Consider the following 20,410-nt stretch of genomic DNA (forward strand, 5'->3'; position numbering starts at 1 on the left):
ATATAGAGAAAAAGTGAATGTGGCATCTCCAACCCCAATGAATACCTCTCTAGTGATCTTAGCAAACATCAAGGAAGAGTGAAGAAAAAGATGGTAAAAGCCACAATAGCAGGAAGTCTATTGATAGACAGTGTCTTTGAGACATAACAGGGCTGCTGCACCAATATCTTAGTGATGTAGTTTGCCTAAATAAGACCAGCGTAATGACAAGCCTAGTCAAAATGCCAACATGGATTTACAAAATTTCACAAAGCTCACAACTAGATGATGAACTACAATCTGTGGCTACTGAGAGAGGAAAACTCAGTCTTCTCCATTGATGGGTCTCCTGATAGGTTTTCCAAACCTAACTGATGAGCACAAAATTCATGTATATACAGAAAATACTGAATAAACTCAATAGGTTATATATGTGTATAATAATAATTATTAAAAAAGACATCATAACTTTGAGAGGGAGTAAGAGGAGTTGGAATGGGAAGGGGGGTGGAATGGATGTAAATACAGTACTTATGTATAGGATTATCCAAAAATTCAAAAAATAAATTATCAAATAAGTAAAAGATGTTACCTAGTATCCCCTAACACAGACTATGTTACTATAGTGATAAGAGTGATACTATATATATAGTGATACTATAGTGATCAGATTATCACTGCTGATTTTGCCTTCTCAGTAGAAAATATAGTAAAATCTAAAGTCGACATTGGTTGTAAGTCTCCATTATTTGATATTCACCTACAAATAAGGAAAAATTAGGAGAGGGAAAGCCAAGTTGCTATTAGATTATATTAACTGAAAATACATGCATATTTCCAAGACTTCAAAATATGGAAACTCAAACAGAATCAATCGAATATAATAGTATTAACTTTTTATGATTTGGACTTTAATCATTCACCAGAGGGCCACATTCTAAAGACATGTTACCAGCCTGTGGTATCACTGGGAGCTTCTGAACTATTGGGAAATGTGAGGCTAACAGGGAGAAAGTAACATTATTGAGGCATGCTCCTGATGGAGATATTCAATCTCTTTCCCTTTCTATCTCTCTTTTGCTTTCCAAGTTTCTGTAAGATGAGGTTATATGGCACCCACTACCATGATGTGCATACTGTCCCAACACATACCCAAATCAAATGGAAACCCTAAGCTAGAATCATCTTTCCTTCCTTAACATGAATCCTCTTAAATAGGACACATATATTACCTACCACTACTACCCTTTACCATGGCTCAGGAAACACCTCAGAATGAACTAAGGAAAGGATGTAAAAGATGAACAAATAAGAAGGAAGGCCACGAAATACTCTCTTGTGGGGAGGGCATGTCCATGACATTCATAAACTCATAAAGCTATGGTGTCCTGAATAGGGCCCATAAAATACAAACATTCACACATAGATAAAATACTGTCTTCATTAGTCCCTGTCCTGCTCAGGAGGCTAAAGTCATGATGGCAGTTGGAGGCTTCTGGAGGAAAGGAAGTTGTTTACAGGTATGTAGCCACTGGTGAATTACTCATACTATGGTGGATAGCTTTATACCTCTTCTCACACAAGTAGCTCTGGCCAGGCCCAGCACATCACAAAGCAATAGAAGAAGACATGAGAGAGGAATGGAGTCTTAGTTGGATGAAGAGTGGGTTACAAGGGTGATGAGTGGATAAGAAATGATGGCGAGATAAATGTGAACAAAATGTGTTATGTCTATGTCAAAGAATGAACTAATAAAAATTGAAATGTGTTGGTTTGCTTGTTACATGTGTTAAAGGGGTAGAGGGATTGCTCTACCAATTTTACATATTGTATTTAAACCAATCCTAGATATTACATCTAAAAAGCCTAAACATGGAAACTGCAAGAGGAAGTTAATATGCTAGAGAAATGTAGAATTTTCCAAAAAAAAAAAAAACAAAACAAAACAAAAATAAAACAAAAAAAAAAACAAAACAAAACATTTTTTTATTTACACATCAAGGGAAATTTAGTTTGAAAAGTAAAGGGGGAATAATTCCTAATATGGTAAGTTTCCGGAAGTTTTGTGCTTACTCTATGGACATTGTTCCTGTGGGACTTTTAAGTGAATTAGTGTTGGCTTTCCTTGTGTCTCTGCTCTCATCTCCTCTGCAGCATTCTGTGTATCAGTATTCAGAAGGAAGACGGAGCCACTGATCTGGCAGGAGGGTTGCCTCTGGAAACGTTGTCAGCCATGATGAGTCACCCCTGGCATTGATTCCAGATCTGTTGCCAAGCTGCATTTGCTAATGCAGTCATCAATATCGTGGTGTCTGAGAAACACAGGGGGAAGGCAAATTTGTCCTTGTCATTATATGGCCAGAAGCCTCTTTTAAAAGATACTGCAAAATTAATTAGCCTGCACACATGTCTTTAAGATAAAAGGATTCATACCAGATATCCAAGGACTGATGCCTAGAAGAGAAAGCTTTATTTTTATTAGGAGATTCTTCGTGCTCTTTAGGTGAAGTGGTTCACATGTCTCTGCATAAGACAATAATATTTCACCATTGTTTCCAATCTTGTAGTTAATCAAAGAAGAACTAACATGAATAATCTATCAATTTTGTCTGTGCCTATGAGTTTTACTCTACCACTCCATCACCACACATGGTGATCCTAAGAGGTTTAGCATAGAATTTCAATAAAAGAAAACTGAGGAAGATAGAATCTCAGGGATTTTTAAGAGTAAATGCAATAATTTCTGAGTAAAGTGAATTGAAAATTAGATCAGGAGAAAATGTGTCTTGTTCTCATTGTAGTACACATCACACTGCAGATCTATAACATGAAGTTAAAATCATTTGTGAGCATTGAACATCTCTTGGTGATAGTGTGTACTGTACTTGCACAAGACCAGAGTTCCTGTCCCAACATCCATGTCAGATGGCTCACACCTGTCTAGAACTGCACCTTGAAGGATTTTTGATGAGTTTGGCCTCTGCGGGTATATGTAGTCACATACACATACCAACAGACAGGCAGACAGACAGACAGACATTCAGACAATCAGACAGGCAGGCAGGCACACATGCACACACACACACACAAACACACACACACACACACACGAAAATAAGAGTATGTTTTTTTACTTTTCAGATTTATTTATTGTATTTTTATGCATATGTGTATTTTTCCTGAATGTATATATGTGTACCATCTATAGAGCTGATGCCTGCAGAGATCAGAAAAAAGATGTCTGACCCTCTCAAAATATAGTTACAGATCATTGTTAGACACCCGTTGGGTGCTGGGAAGTAAATCTGGGTCCTCTGCAAGAATAACAAGTGTTCTCAAGCACTGAGCCATCTCTCCAGCTCCACAAAAATAAAAGAAAAAATCATTTTTTCACTTGGAACCTACATATGCAAGTTGTCCTCTGACACATATGCCACACAGCACACAGGTGACTGTCAGAGGACAAGCAACTCCAGGGAAACTTACTCTCTCTTCCAACCTTGATAAGCACATACATACATGTGTTTGGCATGCACACACACACACACACACACACACACACACACACACACACATGCACACACATTCAAACACACACAAAACAAACAAAATAAAAATTTTAAAAAAAGCAGAGATGGAACACAGGATATCTGTGTTGCTACTTTTTATGATCTAATAAAGCCACTGGAGATCAGACTGCAAAGCCATGCACACCAGTTAGCTATAGAAGCTGGGTAATGGTGGCACACTTGATCCCAGGTCTCAGGAGACAAAGGCAGATGAATCTCTGAGTCTCAGACCACCCTGGGCTATAAGACAGCAAGTTAGCCTAAAAGAACTCACACCTTTAATCCCAACCCTAGAGAGTGCATAAGGAACTCAGAGGGCAGTCTAAGATTCTGAGGTTTGGTGGAGAGCAGCGCAGTCTGGAGATGCAATTTGAGGTTCAGTAGATCGCCCCTTCAGTCTGAGCATTGGTAGAGGCGAGAAGTCTCTAATGGCTGGTTGCTTTGCTTCTCTGATCTTCAGCTTGAACCCCACTATCTGCTACTGTTTTTTGTTTGATTGTTTTGCTTTGTTTTTTTTTTTTTCAAGCAACTGATATCGGGTTCTGTGCCAGGTGCTCTTATGCACTAAGTCATCCTTCTCCGAAGGCACAGCATTATTAAAATAATTTTATCAAGGTTTTGAGTATAGGCAGACAGTTGCTTGACAGGTGAAGGATAGAGGATGCCAAGACCCTTTAAAGAGATGAATGTATTCCTAGGTTTGACTGGGTAGACAAAAGAAAAACAAAACCCTTTCATATAGTTCTAGACCTCTAGCAATTTAAAGGAAATCATAGTCAGGCAGAAGAAACCTGAAAAGTTGTGAGGCCCATGAAGATAAGAAGTAAATTACACCTGCTCCAACAGCAGGCTTCTTACAGAAACAACAGTGGCATAAGATGAAACAATTACTGTGTCAAAGCTCTAGTGAGACTGAGGGAAAAGTGTCAATCCAGCATTGTGTGCCATTGATAATTTCCTTCCAATAAATAGAATGAAAGGAAAAATAATGCATTTCAGATAAGAAAAAGTTGACTTTCCCACCAGTGAGCTGTCATTGAACTTCTAAAGGGCGTGCTTTTAAAAAAGAAATTATCCTGAAGCAGGTTTTAGTTGGTTAGAAGCAAATCTGAACACAAGCTTTGATAGACAGAAAATTTATCAACGCTGGCATTGTATATAAAGAAGAAAACAGTACAGCCTTGGAAGTTACCAAAAGAAATACATAAGTGATGAGAAATAGTGAGATGAAGATGGGCTAGAGAGTAAAAGAATCAATCAAAAATAAATATATGGAAACTTACACAAAGGAACCTATCACCTCTTAAAAGAATAAAAAATATTGATTGCTCATTTAATAAGACTACAAAAATAAGCAACATTGGTTATTTACTTCTTATCTAAGTGTGTGTGCATATGCAAGAGGTGTGTGTGTGTGTGTGTGTGTGTGTGTGTGTGTGTGTGTGTGTGTAGACCAGAGGTTAGCCTTGTCATTCTTCAAGTATCATTCAACATTTTTATGAGGCTGCATCTCCGGTAAGCCTGGAGCTCACTCTTTAGGATGAGGCTATTAGCCAACAAGCTCAAGACTTCCACCTGTCTCCATTTCTCCTCTGTTAGAAACACAAGCATGAACTAACAAGACCCAGGAGGTGCTGAAGATTGAATTCCGGTCCTCATGTTTTCAAGACATCCACTACATTCACTGAGCTATCTATCTGGCTCCCAGATAATTGTAAAAGTCAAACAGAGACAAGAATTAGAAACGAATGGTAAGTATAATAGATAACAAAACAAAAAACAAAAAAACATAACATAAGTTAAAAATTAACAGTAGCCAGGGAAGGACTTGGGGGAAGTAAGATGAAGAGAGGGTCATTAATGAATACACAGTACAGAGAAATAACTTCTAAGGTTTTGTAGCAAGTGGGATATTGTTTCAATAATTGAATGAGTTATTAAATTAATTATCAATAATTAATTGAATGTTTCACAATATCCAATGGAAAAGCTTTTGAATGCTCCTAACACACATGTGCATGCGCACATGGGCGCGCACACACAGACACACACACACACACACACACACATCAGTCCCACCAACACTGCTCCTGGCACTATAGGGGCCAATTATTTGGATCTGATCATGACCTATTATGGGTTTAAGTATTAAAATATAATACTGTGTAGTATTCTGAATGACAAATGCCCTCCTAGCTGCATGTATTTGAATATTGTGTGAACCTCCTTGGCTCTGTTCCAAAGGACTGTGGGTTTATTAGAAGGTAATGGCATTCCAGAGAATACATTACTAGGGTGGGTTTCGAAGGCTTATGGCCTTGCTCTAGCTTCAGGCCACCCTCTCGCCTTCATATTTGTAGCTGAAGATGTGATTTCTTGGCTTCCTACTTGAGATGCATGCTCCCATACCTCTCCTGCCATTATAAATGCCTACTCTGGAAGCATACGCAAAAATAACTTCATTATTCCATAAGGTGCTTCTTCACACCCCAAAACCAAAAGTCTGCAAAGAGACCGGTGAAGAAAGTAGAACATAAAGACACTAACGTGAGAATAGGGGAGTATTTTTTGGAGCTGAAATTCATATGTAACAGATTCTGGAGAGGAAAAGATATAAAAACTATTTCACATTAGAATTTTTTAGAAAATTGTACAAATTGTGTAGGCGAGGAGTCAATAATCCAATGTGCACTGGGCAGCATGACAATTACCCTCAAGGAACAAGGAATGGAACACTTAATTTAGTTAAGTATTTAAATCTGTATTTACCTTTCTTAGAATAAATTGTTATCTGATTATCTTACATAAATACAGGATTGTGGATTGAAAGCGTATTTTTAGAGATGTGGTTTCCAAAACACCCTCCCTCCTCATCAGAAAATCCCCATTTTCCATTTGAATAATGGGGATACAGTTCTAAAAGAGTTTATCCAAAGTTAAGAACAAAAACCAAAGTAAAAGAAAGAGAATCTGAAAAGTGAAGATTTTTCTTGAAGATTTCAAAAGCAGAAGTCTTGCCTTTCTTGTCCAAATTTCTTTTTAAAATCTATAGGTAAAATGGAAGTAAGCATATTATCAGTAAGAAAGCATTGGAATCACTGCAAAGCTTGGACCAGTAGGTTAAAATAGTAATGATGCTATTACTGATGACAAATAACAATTACAAAGAACACGCAGTTGGGAAGAAGATGTGTTGGGCACTCAGAGGAACTGCATAGGGAGAGTGGATACAAAAGTAGATACAACTGAGTTATATTGTGTACATGCATAAAATTATCAAAGAATAAATAAAAATATTATTTAAAAATATATTCAAAAACTAATGAAAAGTTACATTCCTCTTCTACTCTGAATGTGAACTCTAATGTTTGAAGAGATTACTAAAATAAAGGAATTATTAGAGTTCACCCCACTCTATTTTCTTATTGTTGTTGTTTTGTTTTGTTTTTTGGAAGAACCCTACATACTTGGAGCTAGAGAGATGCCTAAATGGTTAAGAGCAATTATTTTTGAAGATGACCTGTACCCAAACAGTGGTGCATAATCTTCCATGACTCTGGTTCCAGAATGTCTGATTCTCTTTTCTGAACTCCACACACAGTCACACAAGCACTTCATGGACACATCACTTAAACATATAAAATAAAATAAAATATTTCAAAAGATCCTTGTCTCGACAAAATCAAACAAACACGTGTCTGCAACTTAAGACATGGAGTTAGAAAAGAATGGATTAGTAAATCTTGCCTTACCATAAAATGTTTCCTTATGAACATTTAATCATAACTATAGAAGATTGAGACTTGAACATGACCAAAACGTTGTGAATGGTATAAAGCAGATGGTTAACTCCCATCCTATGTATTGGGAGGACATACTATACATTTCTCTGTAATATGTAAGTCTTAACACATAGTAATTCTTTAAAAATATCTCTTGTCTTAGACATTGTCCAGATATGTCAATTGGCCCTCAGTCTGAAATAATATCCTTTCTGTTGCTTACTTCTCAATCATCTCTTTTGTGTCAAATGACAGTGGAGCATTGTTAGTGATTATTTTATTCTTAATATTTTTCTTGAAAATATAAAAATTAAGAGAGGTAGGAGAAAGAAAGACAGCTATGGTAATCAAAATACAAAGGTCAATGAAAGCATCAAAGAAGGGCTTTTGTGTTAGAGGGGTCCTCTACTTAAGGTTGACATCCACCATGCCTGGACAGCTCTTTGAGCTAGGTATAATATGGAGGCCTCTCTTTGCAGCAGGACCCTCTACCCTATTTGAATAGTGTGTCTAGGCCTGGATCCCCACAGTTCCCTGCAATTGTTCCTGCCCTGCCGTTCATATGATAATTAGATATTATGCTCTTGCTGTAAGGTAGGACCATGCTGCCAAAGGCAAATTGGGTTGTCCTGGTCTTGCAGTTAACTTGTAAAGGTAGCCCCTCACCCCCTTGGGCTTTCTGCTTCTCTTTCCCTGAGGCCACGCCCAAGGGGGTGTGGCCACTGCTACAAGTTCACTTCAAGACCACTATGTTAGGTGATGCCTCAACCTCTGTCCCCATACTCTGGAATAAAGCCTAGATGTAACACTGACTCAAGACTCCCAGAAGGCTATTTCCATTGTACTCACAGGTCATAGAAAGCCCTGCACACCACCTCTGTTCCCTTTGTTCTCATGGACTGGTGGCCAACTGACTACAAGGAAAAGGGAGACCCCACACTTTCAGAGAGTTTGAGTAATTAAAAAACAGTTTTCTAAAATGTATCTGTCAGAAATTCAACATTATAAGAGCACTAACTAATACCTTACTATTGTCAGCTGACAGATCTGGTGACATGAAAACTAGGAGAAATAATACTAAAGTCAGCCTTTTCCAATTTTTATTTGAACTCTTATAGGGTATGATTCTTTTGATCTATTCAGATTTAGGAAAATCCATAAATACAGTTTGTGTTTCCCAACTAGACAATCCCTTCAGTAAACCATCGGTGTATTTTTTGGTTGGGTTAATGAGACGAGCTAATCTCATTTCATTTTACCAGATGTTAAAATAAAGCTTCTTAAAGGCTTCATGAGTTACACAGACAATTAAATTGTGCATTTCATTATATAACCGTATACTTTCTGTATAATGTCATTTTAATGAGTTTCTATCATATCCTGAAGTAGATTGTTCTAGAAAGAATTCCAAATTGTAGGAATACTTCACAGTAATGTACAACAGATACTTTGTTTTAAAATTATGTGAATAAAGTGTGAAATATAACATTGCACTGTTTGAGACTTTCATAAAAGCACAGTAGAGTATAATTAGTAATTGCGTGTGGCTGTTTGATATCATAGCCATAGATTCTGTAAGGTGCCTTTCCTCAAGAGACAAAACCACATTCCCCTGTTCAAATGCCACCTGGGATTAATATCTTACTTTTTTAAAAGACAGTACAATAGAAGTTACTAAACCACCCTTTACGCTAACTTTTAAGGAGGATGCAGTCTTGGTTTTACTGGTATTCACTCGTTTCCCTTACCTCCAATGGCAGGCTCCAATTGTAGTCAGGGCTAAAACAGGTGGAGAAGACAGAAGCTGCCTAGTGGTCAGAGTGTAAACACACAGGGAACTGAAGTGGAGCCCTTGCAATGAAGAACAGGGAGTGACCAGAATCACATGAATGAAACTGAAAATACATCTTTGTGGGCTTAACAGTATTTATGTGACCTAATCTGGAGGTCAATTCTTTAGTAAAACTTTAACACAATCATAGCCATGACTAAGTTCCTGGCCATAAATGCAGGTGGACAATGAACCACAATCCTGACTTTCTAACCCATAAAAACAAAGAAGGAACAACTAACTTTTCACGATTATAAACTACAAATGTGTACTGTAATTAATTATCCAACAGTAACGAACTACTACATTGAATGCTTTAAAATGCTAAGGAGGACAACATTTTTATTAGAGTGTGGATCCCAACTAATATTTGTATATTGACAATATAGCCATTTCTTGTTTTGGTTCAACAAGGCACATTGTTTCCATTAAACTTTGTAAAAAAATTAATTTAATATTAATATTCAGTGGTGGCTACCAAGCTACAAGCCAAAACCTCCTAACCAGCTACACTCAAAGACATCAGCAGAACTCCATTATTTCAGTTTACTTGATTCAAATAGCATTATATTTGTTAAATGTTTAATAATTATTAATGATGATAGTAACATTAAAAATTGGGTGGTTTGGTTCAAATTTCCTTTCCTGTCTGAGTTGCTATAGTACTACATTAAGCCCATTCCACATAGATGGATACTCCCTCAGCCTAGAAACATGGGGGAGGTCCTAAGCCCTGCTCCAAATGACATGACAGAATTTGAAGATCCCCCATGGAAGGCCCCACCCTCCCTGGGGAGCAGAAAGGGGATGGGATGGGGGTTGGTGAGGGGAACAGAGGAGGGAACTAGGATTGACATATAAGACAAGCTTGTTTCAAATATAAATAATAATAAAAAGAAATCGCAACATGTAATATTAATCAAACTCAAGTGCTTTCTCTATAGAAGAGACGATGAGAAGTAACAAGGGAACTTTCATTGTGAAGAAAGAAAAAACACAACTGACAAACTAACAACAACAAACTACTGTTAACTTCTCATATCTATCAACCTTTAAATGTTTTACCTAAACAAACAAACAAGCAAGCAAAAAAAAATGCCAAGCTACACCAACTAAGAGAAATAACTAACTTTCAGGCACCTCAATGAATAAACACTTCAAACTCATCAAAGAGGACATAGAATTTAGGGGACAAATATACTATGGATAGTGGATTCAAGAAATTATGTAGTTCTTATTTGATGATGAAGGATTCTGGGGACTTCTAAACTTCCCTTGAATTAATCATGAGTGATCATGAGAGATTAAGGGACTAAAATATAAATTAAACTATTAGGTTGATAAATAATGCAATTAACACAATGCAATTAAGTTGAAAACATCCATGCTTCAGTTTTCTGAGATGATTTTTTTTTACAAGTATGGCTGCTTTATACTTTACTTTTTTCACTATAAGTTTAATTTATTTTATGGAAAATATTACTGGGAATGAAGGGATGATATCTGGCTATAGTAAACATGTAATAGTAAATATGTTCCTGTGACCAGCATAGATTTTATAAGGTATAGTTCATGTAGCTTAAAATTGGTAGAGACATGTTTTTAATGATTTTGTTCATATCCTTGTGATCTTCCCAATCTAGGACACTTAGCCTTCATTTTTAGCTCTATTCAGCATGCGGGGACCTGACTGGCATCATGGAAGGCATCATACTGAAGCTGGGTGACAGAAGTCATCAACTTGAGTGACTAAGATTTATTAAGAGACATGGGCTTTCTTTGTCAAAGAAAGATTAAAATCAGATCCTAGGTAATGCCACTTCCATAAAAGCGTCTTATTCTTTATTTGTCTTCATGTTGAGGAAAGATAAAAATAGCAGTTCTAAACTATGGCATAGTTAACCTTTTCCAGGGGACCAAACTTATTTATTGAAAATCATTATATTTATTAAGAATGCTGCTCAGTATATGAATAAAACATAACAAGATGATAATATGAATTTCACAGTTATTTTGTATGAAAGATTAGGCACATTTGTTATTTTCTTTACAGGTATTTCAATTTTAGGAACATTTTAAGGAACATATATAAAATAAACTTAGTCTAGCCAACTGTATTATTTTCTTTAGTGTTGTACACTGAAGGAGCAAAACACATTCCAGCTGTAATGTAGAGAACAGTGGGAAGTGAATGATTGGGATAGGAATTGCACACAGCACAATTTGGACGTTAATGACTTAATCAGAGATGCCATGTTTAAGAAGAAAAGTTCAGTAAGAAAAATTAAAACTCTTTTCAAACATCTCGTACTGTCTTTAAAAATAGGCCTACTTCCTATATGTAGCCCCAGAGGAAACAAAGCTAAAAGGCAGAAGTTTCAAGAAATGGTTCAATATTTAGATGGGATTGGTTTTAGGTAATGAATGATGTCATAAATACAACTTGGGAAAACATTTGGTAGCCCAGGACTTAGGGAAAGTAATAGAACAGACCACATTGATGACTGTTACTGCTTTGAAATCTATTAGCAGTCAGAAACTTGTGTGTTCCTGATGTACATTAGAATAAGATGTTATCTATGGATGTGTGTGTGTGTGTGTGTGTGTGTGTGTGTTCTACCTAATCTATAGAGGTTCATTTTTTTTTTAAATTTTTTTTATCGTTTTTGTAGTGTTTTACTATAACTTTTCTCATAGTCCAAATTAAATAATCTACTTACTGAATTGGACAAAACTTTAAGTCTACATAAAAATACCAGTTTTCAGAATTTTCATATTTTTTCCAGATGGATTAGCAATTTGTACATTTTAAAATATAACTATTCGATTATCCTTTTATCCTTTACTGGATGAAAATAATTGCTCTCTCCATAGACTACTTGCATAGCTCCGTCTCTCCAAAGAGGACGAGGCATTGAACTAAAATTAGTATCACTAAGCATCTACTAATCACTATGCTTCCAAATACGTGTAGAAAAAAATAAGATAAAAATAGGTTCTTCTCTACGATTTATAATGATAAAGCCACGTTAATTTCCTCCCCCCCCCCCAGCTTGTGAGGATTATGGAGTTAGTTTCTACTGGAAAGTCAAGAGAGAACTAAGGATGATAGGGACATGGTGAAGATGGGTCACAGTGACAAAGAAAGAGTAATGATCTTTCTGTCTTATATGTGAGTATATTGATGAAACAGAGACCCAAATAATAAGTAAGGAGATGTAAAGATTACAGTTTAAGATACTGACAAGTGGAATGCAAAGCCCCATAGCTTCCAATTCAAAGAGAGTAGCACGGTGCTATTTAAGGTCCTTTGGGAAGGGGTATATGCTCTCTCATCCTGGATTATGAAGGTTTACTTAATAATGGTTCTCAAGAGGTGTTCGTCCTGTGTTGCTGAGTATTGTGCCTTGACTTTTGGCAGAAACAGTGCTGATGCACACATTTAAATTTGGTCCAGAGATCAGCAATTCCATTCCTTCACATCGATAACATGTAATGCTTGAATTTCCATAGGATTGGGGAAATAATTAGAGTCTCCTATCTCCCACTTCAAGTCCAGACTATTTTAGTTCAAAATATTCTAACACACCACACCAGTCAGTACCTATAAAATGTACATTTATAATCAAGGACATTTGTGGGCTCTGATATAAAATACTACACAAGAATGTAATTATGAAAACTTGTGGTGTATTTCAATATATTCCCTTCTTCAGTTGGGAATGTTAGAGCCATTTGAGAAAAACAAAGCCTCCACAGAGGCAACAGAAATTAGGAAATAACCCTAGAGCAAATTTCTGCAGAGAATAAAAGCTTCCCGGAAGAGCTAAAAGAATTCTGGCTGCATAAAAGTCAGGGCAAGCTAGGATGGGGCGAAGCAGAAGAGACACCTAGAAATGTCTCATGAAGTCAGGGATGGACTTTGAGAGTCACTTGTGTATCTTTATATTGATTGTTAGGACAGAGAGTGATAAAGACATATGATGCATCTTGATAATGCTTGAAATCTGGTAAGTGCAATAAGCTCAGCTCTGCCTCTGGGCCTCTGTGTTGGGTACTGAAAGGTCAATTGGCATGTGATTAATTCACCAATGACTTAACTGTTGCAAATAGCTAGACCACAGAAACAGAATTCCTTCTGTTTTGAATTGCTTTAAAGCGCTTATCAGAAAATTTGTGGCCTAAAATAGAAAAAAAAATAAATAAAAAGCTATGATTTATCATTTTGTTTTTGTTTTACACAACTTGGAGAGAACCTCAGACAACACAAAAACATCAGGGGCTTGGGAGTAAATTTCAGTCACTCAAGGAGACCAAAATTAACCGTTTCAATCTCATACCAGCAATCACCAAGATAACAAATTAGGTTATATAAAATCATGTGGACAAACCATGGAAGGTATCCTTACACTGCAATGGAATTAAATTACAGATAACTACAGGAACGTCCTCAAATTCCTCAGAGATTAACCATTTATCTCTAAATAGCATCATGCTAAACAAATTTTAAATGCTTCAAATTACATTTTAAATATACCCCACGTGTGATGATTCCCTCAATTGTCTTGCTCTGGTCCCATAGATGGGACTAATTGGTAAGGATGCAGGATGCATTAAGTGATTTGTGATGCTTTGCATTCTGGCCATTATTTTGGCTTTGTGTGTGTGTGTGTGTGTGTGTGTGTGTGTGTGTGTGTGTGTGTGTGTGTGTGTGTGTTTGCGTGCGTGCATGCGTGTGCGTGTTCTTGCTTACAACATTGAAAAAGAATCCTAATACATCCTATTGGCTCAAAAGAACCACGTTGACCTAATAGAAACTTCTAGATACCTTGTGGAAGAGATGTAATAGAGCAAAGTCAGAGCCCACTGACTCAAATATGATGAAGGCCGCACCATTGTAATGAGGGTAATAACATTCTGGGACATTCAGGAAGAATTCACTTACACGAGAAACAGACGACTGCCGCTTGTTCCCGCTCCAAGGATGTCCTAGGATCTTCTCTGTCTCTGACCCGGAAGTAAGTGAGTGCATCCAGGTTGGCACATAGACCTAGACTACACTGGTAACGCCCACACCTGTCCCCACGCCCCAATGGGCGTGGTCAGTACAACAGGTGTGGGCCAGTGGATATCTCACTACACACTTGCATCTTGAGAGATTGCAGTCTGAAGGTTAAAGTCTAGAAAAGTCAGTGGCTTGTGTGGTTTCTGGTGGGGAGCAGAAGAGGAGGAGTTCTTTGGGTCGAATTTCTGCTAAGTTGATCCTAGAGATTTCTGAGTACTGGAAGCTTCCAGCTATTAGAGGTCTTGGTGATGGGACCAAGTTTTTGAAATATTCAATGTCTGATTATGATGATTGAGATTATACAACGACTTCATACTTTGAACAGTGAATGAAAACAGGGGTTGTGTAGTCTTCACATATCATAAATAGGTAAATATAATAGTTAATAGCACCTTGTATGTGGCCATACTTGCACATTCAACTCTGGGAACATTGGAAACCACATGTAGAAGATTATTTAAGCAGTAGGATCTTATATATACATATACATACATACATACATATTACACGCACACATACATACATACATATTGCCATAAAATGCCAGGATAAATGTAGCATCTAAGATATTCAGCATCTAGACAACATTCTACTTTGTCAATGACAAAAGTGGATTGAGATTTCCAGGGACAGGGCCCTGATTTGTCTGAATTTAGAAGTTTTGCTCTCCTTTTAGATACATTAGGTGATAAACAATCCCCACATTCAAAATAAGGTAGTTTAGAAACCCACCCCAGCGAAGAAATAAATCGACTACCCCCACTTTTTTAATGAGGATTTTTTTTTTAGAACAATCTGAATGATCAGCGATATTAGTGAAGACATTTCCTTGCTTTGAAGAATCTTTTCAAAAAGCATAAACTGAGTTCAGATGCTGGATAGCACCCCATAATTTTTTACTTAATTACTATCAAAATTACATTAAAAAACACTTCATCTTTGGTGGTGTACAAGCCAGATGAGGACGAGGCATTATGGTAACACAATGGTGCATTCCCGAAAGTTGGATTTTGTTCCATGGAGTATTTAGTTTTCTACCCTATTGTCTTAACGACTAGCTTTGCATAGAATAAACAAAACAGGAGGAGGCAGGCTGTTCCTGTCTTTCAGGAAGGACCCATGCTTCTTTGTGTGTCTGCTGAGAAGCCTTATATCTTCTTCCCTACAGAGCTCATGTTTTTCCTGCCGTCCTCACTGCTGCCTGCCCAACTCCGCTAAAAGCATACTCAACACGTACGACTTTGGGCAACATTCCAGACCAAACTTCGTCTGTATATACACATATGCCATTGCCAAAGCCAAGATATCAAAATGAGGAGAAATATTTTACAATAGAAAACTACCAGTATCGTTTATGCAGGAGGAGGCTGGTGCAAATTATTCCTTACTGGTAACATGGTCCTGCCTGGAGGGTGTTTTGCCAGCATTTGCTGGTAAGAAAATACAATACTGAGAAGTGTACGCCTACATCTAAGGAGCTAACGTGAGGTCTTTGAATACAAGAACTATGTCCACTCATCACTAACAGATTCCCATAAACCTCCAATCTGAGATCCATAGTACCTTGACCACTTTGTAAATAGAGACAAAGGGACATAATTATTTTTCAATTTAAGACCTATTTCTGCTCTCTACCAAAGCACTAAAATGGGACTAAAACCTGTCTGTCCTTGGGAAAAATTAAAACGTAGCCGAGAATAGAAAAAAAAAAAAAAATAACTGCCTTAATCTAGAGACAGGAGAGAAGCCCTAGTCCCTACTTCACAGGACCTGTCAGATCTACATGACCCCAACTGGATGGCATTGCCCTACATATGGAATTAGGATGGGGGATGGGAGGGGAGGGTGGTTAGGGTGCATGTGAGAGGGCAGAGAGGGTAAAAGGGAAGGAAGGAGGGAGGAGTGGGGGGAGGGAGGGAGGGAGGGTTGGGGGAGGGAGGGAGGGAGGGAGAGGGAACTGGGATGGACATGTAAAATAATAAGTTAAATTTAAAAAAAAAAAAATGCTTTGACTCCAAAATCTAAGTTGAAGGACAACTTACTGGGGAAAAGGATTTCTATTTTTGTTTCCCAGAAAATGAAAAGATGTGGATTCCTTCCAGACTAATGTGGTTTGATCACGCCAGACCGCCTGAAACAGAGTACAAGGTGATCCTACATTCAAAACAGCTGGACAAAACAGCCCTACAGACTACAGCCAGGATTTCTGAATCTTCTTCGAATCCCCCATGACAGCGCCCCTTACCAGCAGGAAGTTGTTTGGAAAGAACGACGCCCAAATTCCCAAATATTGTGTATAAATGTTTGTTTTCATTTAATTGGACTTTGTTATATAAAATTAAATAAAATATAATAATTAAAAAAAAAGAATTTATTGTAGACTCCCTAAAAAAAAATCACAATATAATGATTTTGAGAACTTCATTTAAAACAATGAATGACTCGTGGGTGAGACCTCAAGATTCAGGTTCAACTTTTTCACAGCCATTCCTTTCAATAGTGACATGATATATCAAGGCCTGCCTAAAAGAAACAGTGTTTCAAAAAGTAATTATCTTTGAGAAAATGTTTGTATGGAGAACGTAAAACTATCATAATGCTGGTACATACCTATGGATAAAGATATTCTCAATCCCTCAAGGGTGCAGTCCAGACAAATTCCCCTTATATTTAAATACTTGACTGCATGGCCTTCTATCAGAACTCACCATGGACCACACTATTAAAGGCAATTGACTCTTCCTCTCCAGGTTGCTACCTATTGCCAAATAATATCAAGGCTGGCATTATTTTTTAAATATTTTTATTAGTGAAAGACTGCATTTTAATGATTTTCCTTCAAGTAACAGGAGTGTGGGCCAAAGATAAGTCGATACTATTGTCTTAACGAGCAGAAATCTGGGGAAAGTTTAAAGGTCTCCTTCTCCAGCTCCAAAACACTATGCGCACTAGAAAACTGTTTGAAAGAGCAGCAAATCGCCCCAGACACAAAAGAACACAGTGTGTGATGCCTGCCACCTGTACAACCCCGAAAGCTTTGCTTGAAGGGCTTGACAATAGCCTTCAATGACAGCAGAAACACGGAATAGATTTTACGGACCCAGCGCTGTGCTAGCTGGTAAGAGCCACAATTATATATGAACAGCGGCCGCATGCAAAGCCGGCAGGAGAGTAAGGCTTCCCAAAAGGAAAGAGCGAGACAAAGTTGTGAAAGGCAAGCAAAGGTGACTGAGAGCATTTAAAAATACAAGCCAGGGGTGGAAATGTGGAGAAACTTACAATGGGACTTCAAAGTCACCTTTCCCCTAGTTTTAAATTTAAAACCGGCTGGCACACAGCATTTATTTCGGTGCACCAAACATTACATTTTAAAAATGATGGCTTCAGGATTGCTTTTTTTTTTTTTAATTGTTTTCCTTAGATCCAAGGACAGATTGCTACAACCCCACAAGCAGAATTCTGTCTTGATATGAAAGGACAAAGTGGTCACCAGAATGGACTTCTGTAAGAGTGCCAGGGCCACAGTGAGCAGCTGCTCCTGTTGTTAATCTTTGAAATATATCACCTGCTCTGTCCAGAAGCAGTGTCTTTCGAGAGGCTACCATTAAGAAATGGGGTGTGGGGGGGGTGGACAGGAACCCTGAACCTACCAGGGTACCTCAAACCGAGCATGAAAAATAGCAATAAAGATGCCCCCTTCAAACTTTCCATCATGTCAAAGCTACATCTCCATCACATATCCCCCTTCAGTTATTGCCTGCCGCCTCCTTGTTTTATTTTACAAGCCATTTTCCTCCTGATATAATCCTTGTCTTAGAATCCAGTGTTGACGTCCTACTCCATACTAAGAGAAAACATCTATTCTTAGATTCATTACGAAGGTACTGAAATTCTAGGACAAAACCAATCACTGACATATAGAAAAATCATGTTTCTAAAATATCTCACAAAGCCAAGCCCAGAACAAAATAAAATGGAAGAGATGAAATGCACACAATACATCGGTAAGTGAAGAAAGACTTTAGAAGAGGAATAAATTATTAAAATGACATTATTCATGGATAAAAATAATAGAATCAAAATTAAATGCTTCTATTCTTCATTCCTGCTTTTATGTACTCTGTTTATGTAGCTGAACATATCAATATTTCATATTATGTTGGTGAAAAATTTAAACATACCTGTAGTACACCAACCAACTTGTGGATAAACTGTATTAAAATTCAGACAATGGACAATAGCTTGTTCCCTGCATGTCTACTGCCTTCAAGAAATGATGAGAGCTAGGCTGCTGGCTATTTTCTCATCTATGCTCAGTATAGTTCTCCTCTCACCCCAACCGCTCATGAAATTCAGAGTTCAAGCCCCCTTCTAATGACAATTCATTCCTGATCTCTGTGTGCCAGATTTCCTCGAGGAATTTTGTTTTTCCTTTTACTGCCAGAGTACTCAGCAAGCACCCAGGGACTCTGGCCACTGGCATGGGCCAGTGCATCTAGAAGTCAGGACCTTCACCAAGACTCCTCGCTGGAAATAAGAGAGAAGTAAGAATCCTCTTGTTTCACTATCAGTCACTGCTTACTATTCCAAAATTCTAATTTTCCTAATGGAAGAAGTGTACTTAGTATGTTAAATCACGCGTGATTCTTTTGCATGCAGCTTTCTGCTGAACCAAGTTTAGGCATGTCAAAATGCAAGCTTCTCATCAACTATAGTCTTCCTCGGTTGAAGTGCTTTTCTGTAAAACCTCATTCCAATGTTGGTGTCAAGATTATAGGGGGAAATGCGTAGGAACACTTCACTGACATCCAGGGGGTATCATCCTCATCTGATTAGAGAATGTCATCCTACATTGTGTGCCCTGAATGGTGAAGGACCTGTGAGTTATTCAACCCATGCTCTGTTCTCTCTGACCCAGAACAAGACAGTGATCCATCGGCCTCCCTGGGAGTTTAGTCATCTCATCTGTGTAGGGTAGATGCTTCATCTTTGCCCTCACTAGTGCTTTAGATTTCACAAGTCACCTAGGAACCTCTGTGATCCTAAGTTTGAAAAGCCTTTAAAGTAGACATCTATGGGCACTTTATTTATTTATTGTATTTATTTATTTTATTTACATTTGAAACAAGGTGTTTTTCATGGCAATCCCAGTTCCCTCACCCTCCCATCCTCTCCTGTCCCCCACCAAACTCCATCCCATCCCCTTACTGCTCCCCAGGGAGGGTGAGGCCTTCCATGGGGATCTTCAAAGTCTGTCATATCATTTGGTGCAGAGCCTAGGCCCTCCCCATGTGTCTAGGCTGAGAGAGCATCCCTGTATGTGGCACTTTATTTGTAATGAATCTCCAACAGTTTTAACAGTAAGTTCACATAGAAAAGCAGCTTAACTAGTGTCTCGTACCATGAAGCACACAAGCATCCTAAACTATTGTACTGACTCGTCAATGTGTGTTCATAATTCAAAGAGACAGAGCATTCAACTTCCTCTTCATGGTGGCCAAATGATTTTCCTTTGGTCCTCTCTGCTCCTGTCTGTTTTTCTGCAATGACATTCTCTCTCTCTTTTGAATATCAGACTCAGGACATTGTGTTTATTGGGAAACTGAGATGGGGAAAAGGAAAGAACGATATGAAATAGCTGAACAAAAGCTTGCACTGGGAATTACACTGATGTCATTTGCTCAAGCTTTTGGTTGTCTCATTATTTTACCGTTCTTGTAGTCAACAACATCTTCTTTATATTCATTTTTAAAAACCTTGGTAATTATCAAATAACCAAGAAGAAATTATTGCTATCTTCCTCAGCTCATTGATATGAAAAGAAATGTCTTCAAATCTCATTTTTATTCTCCTTACTCCTACACTTTCCACAAAAAGGGGAGGGGATCATGGACAGGATGCAATGACAGAGATGTAGAAAAATAATTAACAGTAATAAAACTAGAAGACTGATTAAGTCAATCATTTGAAGCACTTTACTCAACATTCTAATTAAATTCATTTTGGCATTTAAAACTAATTTCATATGTCTGCTTATAATTTGTGGTTGGATGGCAAGGAAGTTTATTAAATCTTATGCAGTCTAGTCAGGCGGAATTAATACAATGATCTTCCTGGATTGGAGTCCAGGTTTAAGTAACAATTCAAAGCCGAAATTTTGAATACATCTTTTTTTTTCTTAACC

General features: G+C 37.7%; 1 pseudogene; it reads right to left on the bottom strand.

The window, feature by feature from the left end:
- Positions 1-20,410, bottom strand: part of LOC127213583 (methionine adenosyltransferase 2 subunit beta-like) — a 143,543-nt pseudogene that overhangs the window by 122,316 nt on the left and 817 nt on the right.

The sequence above is a fragment of the Phodopus roborovskii genome, unplaced genomic scaffold (assembly GCF_943737965.1).
Source record: "Phodopus roborovskii unplaced genomic scaffold, PHOROB, whole genome shotgun sequence".
In the NCBI taxonomy this organism is placed as follows: domain Eukaryota; kingdom Metazoa; phylum Chordata; class Mammalia; order Rodentia; family Cricetidae; genus Phodopus; species Phodopus roborovskii.